The sequence below is a fragment of the Hippopotamus amphibius genome, chromosome 16 (assembly GCF_030028045.1).
Source record: "Hippopotamus amphibius kiboko isolate mHipAmp2 chromosome 16, mHipAmp2.hap2, whole genome shotgun sequence".
Taxonomy (NCBI): Eukaryota; Metazoa; Chordata; class Mammalia; order Artiodactyla; family Hippopotamidae; genus Hippopotamus; species Hippopotamus amphibius.
Window position 1 is genome coordinate 36745195 of NC_080201.1, and position 9721 is coordinate 36754915.

General features: G+C 48.2%; 1 long non-coding RNA gene across 1 annotated transcript; it reads right to left on the reverse strand.

Moving 5' to 3' along the window:
- Positions 1-2786: 2786 nt before the first annotated feature.
- On the reverse strand, positions 2787-5854 carry LOC130839159 (uncharacterized). Its single transcript, XR_009049771.1, has 3 exons — positions 5754-5854; positions 4904-5308; positions 2787-3611 (listed from the first exon to the last, which is right to left on the reverse strand). It is a non-coding gene; the product is annotated as an uncharacterized LOC130839159 (long non-coding RNA).
- Positions 5855-9721: the final 3867 nt, after the last annotated feature.

The following is a 9721-nucleotide window of genomic DNA, read 5'->3' on the forward strand; positions in this document are numbered from 1 at the left end:
AGTCATGGTAGAAAGCAAGTTAGCACACCCTCCGAGCTTTCCTTTTTGCCGACACATTCATTCACACGGGGGCAGAGAGATGAATTCATCCCAGTGAGTTGCAGGAGTTGAGGTTTGACCTCTCTGCGTTTCAGCGGCTCCGTCTGTAAAGTGGGAGGTTGGGAGGTTGGGTTGTGGATCTCTAAAGCCTTCTGGGTTTGAGATATTCAACTCTGAGGGCAGATTTACTGGATAATAATCCTATCTCAAGCCACTGGGGCCAAGTGAAAACTTGTTCTACTTCTTTTTTTTTAATTTATTTTTTGGCAGCATTGGGTCTTTATTGCGGCGCACAGGCTTTCTCTAGTCATGGCGAGCGGGGGCTACTCTACATTGTGGTACACGGGGTTCTCATTGTGGTGGCTTCTCTAGTTGCAGAGCACGGTCTGCAAGTGCTCAGGCTTCAATAGTTGCAGCACGAGGACTCAGTAGTTGTGGCGCATGGGCTTTGTTGCTCCACGGCATGTGGGATCTTCCCAGACCAGGGATCGAACCCGTGTGCCCTGGATTGGCAGGCGGATTCTTAACCACTGCGCCTCCAGGGAAGCCCCTTGTTCTACTTCTTGCGTGGTAAGATCACCAGGGTAGGAGGCGATCGCAACAACTGTGAGATAACTAACACTGACTGAACGCTTGCTGTGGGCTGGACGCTGTCTAAGTACTCGATATGTGTTAACTTACTAAACTCCCAGCACATTCATGATCAGAACTCAGAACACTCTCATTATCACCATCTCCCCTTTAGAGATGAGAAAGCTGAGTCAGAGAGAGGTGGAGGGAGGTGCCTGGGGTTACACTGCTCAGGAGCCGGTACAGCTAGCACTTGAACTCTGTATGATTACTTGAGGGGCCTGGGTTGTCCTGTGCTGGAAGAGCAGGATGGGGCCCTAGAGAAGATGATGAAGTCTCGGTGAAGGCAGAGACAGAGCCTGCTTCTTCTCCCAAAGAGGAAACAGTGTATGCCGGCTAGTGTCTGCCTCCTCTGTGCCCAGGACCTCGAAAGGCCACGTTCTCAGGCCAGGCCTGGGTCCTGGCACAGGAGCACCGGGGGAGGAAACACTTAGAGCGACTTGCTGACTCCAGAAGCAGTTTCCTTTCAGCTGTCTCCCTGGGGACAGGGGAAGATCGCTCTCTCTCTCTCACACATGGATTCTCCCTACCCCCCTCTATCTCCGTCCCGCCTGGCTCTTTGTGGTTGGTATAGGCTCACAGCTGCATGCAGTTCATTTATTTTGCTTCCTCTATTGGTTTTACAAGAACTATAAAGTGATAAATACTCATTGTAAAAATATTCAAATAGCATAAACATATATAATGGAAGAAGCGAAAACACCACCCTCCTTCCCCCAGGCCTCTCATGGTTTCCCCGAATCCCACTCCCTGGGGACAGTGGCCATGACCAGGCATTTTCTGAGGGTGTGGCACCAACTTCTGTTACACTAAAAGTAGGCCCATGAGAACCAGGATTGTGTCTGTCTTGCTCCTTGTTGTTCTGTTGACCTAAAACAAATAGATGCCAGATCTTTCTCCAGTAAAGATGGGTTTATTCAGGATCAACAGAGAATTGCAATTTGGGGTCTGCAGCCATGGTGAGCCACACACAAGTCCCCGAAGGGCAAGGGAAGGGGAACGCTTTTATAGTGGAGAGAGGAAGCTGGGAGGCTCTAGTAAGTAAAGAGTCCATGGGCTTTTCGTTGGCCAAGTCCTTGCTGTGAAAGGAGAGAGGTCTTTCTTCCTCCTGTTGGGCTCCGCTATGGTCGCAGGATGTAAGAACTCCCCTCTTTGTTCTCCCAACTCTGTTTAATTGCAATTTCTGTTTATTAATTTTTTTTTTACAGTTCCCAGATGAGGGTCTGTTGAATGCTGGATGAATAAATGATTTGTTCTTCAACTTCCTCTTTTTTTTTTCAAGAAAAAGATCTACTTCATTCTTTTTAAAGACCACCAAGCATTCCATAATCTAGATATATCTTAATGTGTTTAACCATCTCCTTATTAATAAACACGTGGGTATTTTTGTAGTGTTTCTATCACTTACACAGTGCAATGATCCCTCCTTTACTGGGGTCCTAGTATATATGGATGCCCATGTCATGAGGAAGATTCTCTGACGTGGAAGTACATCAAAGGGTACGGTTAAATTCTGCCCTAGCGATGTGAAAGGACCCTGTGGGAGCTGGACAGAGAGCACAGGCTTGTGTGGGAGGGGTCACAAGTGCTTCTTGATGGAGTTGTCAGCATCTCCTGGTCAGGCTTGGGTTGGGGCTTACAAGGAGCCTCCTTCAGGGTGCTGGACAATGAAACTCACTCTGACAAACTGCAGGTGGCTGAGTGGACAGACAAGGGTCTCTCTACCTGGGCGCTTATGACTCTTTCTTAGAACTCCTACTGTGTTTATGATTTTCAAAGTACCTTCACTGGATCAGCTTCTCTGGATCTTCTGATCACGGTAATGCCCCTGATCACCAAGATGCAGGCTAGAAAGCGAATGACATCTGCATTTTACAGGAGAGGTGAATGACATAGCCCTCGAATCCAGCTGCTCCTGAAGCCAGACTATCCTGGACTTCCCAAGTAAGAAAGTCAATAAATCCTCCTTTTTGTTTAATCTAGTTTGGTCTCTATCACTGAAGGACTCCTCATTAAGATTGATCCTAGGGCACAAAACGTTAAACACAAGTAGAATAATAATAATAATAATAGTAGTAATAATAATAATAATAATAATAATGATTTTACTGGTAATTTTTAATGAGTGTAATTTATATACAGTAAAATTCAGATCTTATATCTTCAGTTCAATGAGTTTTGACAAATGCACACACCTCCCTATTAAGACATAGAACAATTCCATTACCCTTGGAAGACCCCTTGCGTCCCCTCCTGGTCCCCCTGTCCCCACCTCCCACCTCAGGGACAACTGCTGTTCTAATGTCTTTCACCACAGATTCATCTATGGTGAATCAGGCAGTTGTGTGCTCCTTTGTGTCTGGCTTCTCTCACTCAACATGATGTTTTAAGTTTCATCTATATTCATGCAAATAACACCCAACATATTTGAACCCTCCCAGTGTGCCAGGCACTGTATTCAATGTTTTCTGTTCTTTATGTCTTTATAATAATTTGGTGACATGAGGTTGTCATCCCCATTTTGCAGCTGAGGATACTGAGGCTTCGCGGAGTTAAGTAACTTGCTGAGATCACATTACCAGCCAGCAGATCGGTCAGAATTTGAGCTCGGGAGTCTGACTCCACAGCCAGAGGCCCAGAGAACCCGGGGCAGGTCACATGCAGATGGAAACGGGTCATTAACCGCCTCACCCAGTCGCCCCTCGGCCTCCCAGCTGCGGCCTCCCGGCTGAGATCTCATCTCCTATTCTACTGGGGGGCGGGGGCGGGGACGGGGTCACCTTCACCATCCCGCCTGCCTGTGAGCAACTCAGGGAGGGAGGGCAAGCCAGCGTGTGAAGGTGCCTCCGCTGCCTGGGTGAGTTACTGCTCCGTCTTCGTCCTCTGAGTGATGATCGTCTGCGAAGTCTGACCCATAAATACAGTTACATTTGTGGGCCTGTCTGTGGAAAGAAAGATTATCTACGGCTATAAAAAGGGTCAGGTGAAGCTGAAAGAAACAACTGCCACCCAGATAGCCCAAATTAAACAAAAGCCTTTCTGTCTAAGGTGACACCGGATGCAAAGTGGAATTTGGGGGGACGGTGCTGAGCGATTAGTCATGACTCACAGATAAGCCTCAGAGCTGTGCCTGCTGCACACGGAGCCCGGCAGCCCAGCTCCCGCCCCCTGGCGCAGATCAGCCACAGAGGGGTGGGCACAGCCACAGCTGTTTAGAAAGACCTTGGTTGGGAAGAGCAGAACCTCTGATCCTGGTTCTGCCGGCTTCCTGCCACATTCCCAGCTCCCCCCAATCAGCCTAGACTCCTTGAGATCAGGGGAGAGAAAGGATTGTCTGAGTTCTCCAGAAGGGGAGTGGGGTAGAGAGGAAAGCAGGTAGCTGTGGGCCAGTGGAATGGGGAGGAAACTCGGCCAAATAAATTGAGCAGAGGAAACAGGGATGGACGGCAACTCCTTTGTCTGGCTTTGAGGCCAGCGTTTCCTATCTGTGTGATCTTGAGCAAGTTGCTTAACCTCTCTGTGCCACTGTTTTCTCATGGGGATAATAATAGAACAGACCTTATCAGGTTGTTGTGAGGCATAACTGAGTTAATACATATAACATAACTGGCATGGTTTCTGGTGGAAAATGGGTACTCAATAAATGTTTATTATATCGCTATCACCTTCACTGTGGTCATTGGGACTTTGGAAATAGTATTCTGGACTGAGGGTCTGTCAATGTAGATTCCTGTCTTGTCTCTGCCACTAACTTGCTGTGTGGCCTTGAGCAAGTCACTTACCCTTTCTGGGTCTCAGTGTCCCTATCTTCAAAGCCAAAGGCCATTCCAGCTCACGTATTTTAGTCTATACCTCTTGGAAAGACAACACTCAAGCAAAGCCTTCCAGCTCTCCTCCCCATTCGTCCTCAATACCCCAAACTGTTTGATGATGTCACCAAACCCCCTGAATCTCAACCTGGAAAAGCTGGAACAGCTCTGAGCCCAGTTCGGAAGACTATTGGCTTCTATTGGCTGCCTCCCTCAGGACGATGCTTTAAATCAAACTGTCCAAGTCCTTGCTCAGCCCCTGGCCAGCTGGTTGACTTTGGGCTGGTTGCTTGACGTCTCCGAGCCCAGACTCCTCTAGTGAAAAGTGAGGGTAATATTTATCGCGAAGGGTAAGTGTGACTATGCAGTGAAAGAGCTTAGCACCATGGCTGGTATAAAATGAATGCTCAACAAGTGTTAGTCACCTGTGTATTACTGTCAGCATCAACGTCATGACCATCTTCCTTTCCAATCCCGCGTCTCAGGGGCAAGCAGAAATCAGTTTGGGAAGGTGGCCTCCTCCTTCACCGCTCCTGGGAGCCTTCTGTTTTCGCTGCCCTCCGCGTGGACATGTGTGTACCGCTCCCCTACACACCCCTCCCTTGAGCACCTGGCTCTGCGAGCACCTGGACTGGCTGTCCCGCAGGCGAGGGCAAAGGTAAGGAGCTGGCATGCAGCTTCTGGCTGGAACACCATGATTTGCAGGCCAAACTGGGCTGTTTCTGCAGGTTCCAGTGCAATTTTGGCTGCTCAATAAACACAGCCTGTGAGTCAGGAGTCGGGTAAACTGTGTGCTCAGACCTGTACTTAAGATCATCCTTGGTCTGTGGCTGGCAGTCAGAAAACCAAGCATATAATTTTTGATTAGCACATCACAAACTTCCAGGTTTGGCTGGGCCACTGCACTCTCTCTGGAATTCACGGTGCAACCGGTTGTGGTCTAAAAACAAGTCAGCCCCGGGCTTTTGCCAAGCAAAAACAATTCTGTATGTGAGGATTTCTGAGGGTGTCCGCCACCCCAGCACGCACACCAGCCTTGTTGTAGGAATAGCAGCCCCTTCCAATCTGCCCTGGGATCTCCTCACCCTGTTCCCCCCATCCCCTTCTTACTACACTAAGGCTCATCCCTCTTCTTTCGGGCCTGGCTTCATTTCCACTGCTGCTTTATCCAGGCTCGAAGTCCTAAAGGACCACACTTGGGTGCACATGCCTCCTTCTACATGTTTTAAAAGCAGCAACAACCACAGCAGCAACAGTAATAATGATGATACTTACCTTTAGCTGCCACCTTCTATGCCGTGTCCAGCACAGTGCTAAGTGCCTCCTAAGTACTACTTCACTTAATTTCAGAGCAGTCCTTGGGGCCTGGGTACCACACACACACTACTCCCACCTTGCTAGGAAGGAAATGAGGACTAGAGAAGTAAACTAGCTTGGCTGAACTCTCCACAGCAGTGACAGGTATCTTGAACCTGAACCAAGGAAATCTGACTCCAGAGGCCAGGTTCTTAACATCCGTGCATCGCTGTTCTAAAGAGTCACATGTGATCTTCCGCAGCATTCTTCACATCTTGGCATGTGACCCACAAAGTTGTTTCAGTGAGACATGCGCTTGTAAAAATAGACTACACCAGCCTCCAATTGGAAATATCAAAGCACATCATCCATATTAAGGACAAATATTATTTCTCAACATTTTATTTCAATTCAGCACATACGCGTGTGCACATACCCGTTTACAGTGTAAAACGTCCTTCCTAAGTTTAGTCACCACCGAAAACAGTCTGAAGGTCTCTGGGCTGTGGCATCCCTCTGGGAAAATGCTGGATGGGACCCACTCTCTCTGTTTCCCACCTCTCCTAACAGCAATGATTTCTCCTGGCTCTGATGGATGTGAAATTGCTTAGCAAATCCTAAAATGCTGCACATCATCGGTATCCAGGTTGGTTTTTACTTTTGCTGCGTGGTTTTGTTCACATATCTGGGGGCAGATGGAGGGGGTGGGTGTCATGGGGCTGTCATCACGGGCTACGAGGGAGCCTCCTATCTCCTGTGGCTGCTGCCGCCTGCCAGCCCTCGGGGTGCCGTTTCTTCCAATTAGAAGCTAAATGCCCAGAGGTTGGCTGCTTAGGCGGTGGGCATAGAAAAGCGTCCAGTCCTTTGGGAATTGCTTCCAGGACGATTTAGCCCCGTCAGCCTTTTCCCAGGCATCCGAGGGCTAGCCAGGGCCTGACCCCCACCCTCTTCCCGGCACCTGGCTCTCAGCTTCCTGGGGAGACTGGCGCAGAGGCTGCTGGCTCCCCCGCCCCGCCCCCCCGGTCCCTGGCCTTTGCTCGGCTGCCTTCTCGCAGGTCAGAGAAGAGCTTTGAGACTTGATTCCCAGGCAACCTCAGATTTCACCATCAGTGCAAGAATCACAGCAATCCTATGGGTTTACACAGGATCTTGCTTCTTATGAGCTCAGAGCAATTTCTTGGGTGTTGGATTCATTTCTTCCAAGGTCACTATGGAAGGTATGCCTTTCCTGCCTGGTCTTAATAGCTATGTGGTATAAAAGGATGATGGGTTGGACATTCTAGCCTTGACAGCCTATAGAAAGTGTGGGCTGGGGTGGGATTTCCCAGACTTTCCCATCTGACTGCTGATTTCTCAACCCCGTTTCATTATCACTTTCCTAAAGAGTCTTTGTAGACATTTTTCCTTCTTTGCCTTCCACCCACCCAGGAAACGTTAGTACCACAGACGCACTGTGTATCTGTTTATGTGCTATATGTATCTCTACTTATACCTAAAAAGAGTAAGATTTTTTTTCACCCCCCCCACCCTTCTAAGGGTCAATTTTTACCTCCTTGGGGATGACGTTGCCCCATTGAGAATGCAGGCTCTAGAGAGATGGTACTGAAAGGCCTGGCCTCGCAAGGCCTGGGCTCCTGGTCTGTGCAGAATAAAATCAGCACCACTTCGCAGGGTTGTTGAAGGACTAAAGGCCATACAGCAAGTAACGTGCTTAGCACATGCTTGGTGCCAGTGAAGCACTCATAACTACTATCACGTCATTACTAGTGATAATCATCACAGTTATTGTTTGTTGGGGAATTATTATACAACGGGATTTAGAGCTTTTTATAAACTCAGTGACTTAGTTCTCATAGCAACCCTGTGAGGTAGGGACTATTAGTATCATCTTACAGGTAACAAAATCGAGGCACGGACTCGTTGACTTATCCAAGGTCACATAGCCCATAAGTGGCAAAGCCAGCATTTGATTCCAGGGAATCTGGCCCCTGAGCTTACTCTTCCCTCGATGCTATGTGCATTAGTCATGTAAGTACACTGTTAGTAGAAACATTAGGATTAACGTTTAACTTTTTCAACAATGGCAAGTGGCCTTACTGGTACTTTGGCTTCAAGTGGTTCTGGCCCCTGTGGTCATCTCAGGACTTTGAAAGGAACTTTTCTGATTCTTTCATTGCAGGCAGAGCTGCCTGAATTCCTGACATGGATCAGTTATTTGAGTTCCCACTTCCCAGCCTGGAGAAACTGCTCAGGCATCCCCATCACCATTCCTCCCTCTTTGGAATCAAGATGGCACCCAGTGTGGGCTGCTGCTGAGGAGGTGCGTGTTGCTATGGCAGCAGCTCATGCCTTCTTCCTACCCTCTCAGAGGTGCTTTGACACAGGCAGCAGTTTCTATGGTAACAAGCTAAGTGAAGGGTCCATGAAGAAAGGATTGTGTGTTCTGACATGGGGGAATTGAAAATGAATCCTGGGCATTTGGAGGGCTACCCTGCCACATGTCCAAGACAAACAGCATCATCACTGCAGGAATGGCCCCAACAAGTAGAGTATTAGAGACATCAGAATTTCTTAGCTTATTCTCCCCTACAGGTTCTTCTTTTGTCTTTTTTTATAAGGACAATTTAAGACTTCAGAAAATAAAACAAAGAGGGGGAAACTGTAGTTAGAGTGTATAATTCAGGGGTGTATAATTTAATTCCTATGCAGGCAGTAGACCCACAAATGAACTTTTAAACATGGTTCCAAGCCCTTCAGAGAGCTTTCAGAGGATGGAGGGATTGATGCTCTGTCCTATTTGAAGCTGTACCATGCCCAGCTGCAGGAAGCCCTTCCCACTGACTGCCAGCCCTGCGGCTGCTGTGCCCCTTCAGAGCCCATGCCTTTCCTGCTGCCAGGAAGGCTGGGCTGCTCTCCTTACCTCCCTGGGGCCTTGGCTGGCTGCACCCTGGGATCTGGTCCCACACGTCAACACTCCCTTTGCCCTTTGCAGGTTTTCAAGGTCTCAGGAGGTGTGGGAGGAAGGCCCACTACTCTAAGAGCAGGCTCAGCAAAAAGAGACCTTGTGGCAGTGGCAACTGTCTGCATCTCTTCCTGGGCGGGTGTATGCGATAAGAGATGGGATGAGTTGACGTGCTTATTGAGAGCTTACTGTGTGCTAGACGTCATTCTAAGCATCGGACAGCTATTGATGTGATTAATTTTGCCAACAACCTGATGAGATAAATAATATCATCATCCCCATTTTACAGATGAGGAAATAAGCACAGAGAGCTTGAGAAACTTACTCAAGTTCTCAAACTTAGTAAATAGCAGAGCTACCATTCAAACCACACACTGGGACACTGGATTTGGGCTGTAGCCATGGGAAGAAGCCAAATTAGTGTACGCTGGGGAAGCTGGGCAGAAAGTGAGCTTGCTGCCAGAAGATGTTTATTAGTGTTTAGTTTGGGTCACATGTCAGCCCAAACCAATCATTAGGTTGATGCTTTATTCACATTGGCCAAATCTGGTTCATGTGCCCAAATTTGCCATAATGTAACAGTGGGAAAAATTTAAGCATTGGTAAGGAAAGTCCCCAAATGAAAATCGATGCTCAGAACAGAAGAGAGGGTAGACAGCCACTTCCCACTAGCTATCTATTTTACAGTTGGTAGTATATATATGTCTATGCTACTCTCTCACTTCGTCGCAGCTTCCCCTTTGCCCCCCCTTCCCCCTCCCAACCCCATGTCCTCTAGTCCATTCTCTGAATTTGCATCCTTATTCTTGTCCTGTTGCTAGTGGGAAGTGGCTGTGTAACAAAGGGAGATCAACTCGATGATGGGTGATGCCTTGGAAGGCCGGGGTGGGGAGGGTGGGGGGGAGTCGCAGAAGGGAGGGGATATGGGGATATGTGTATAAATACAGCTAATTCACTTTGGTGTACCTCATAAGCTGGTTCAAGA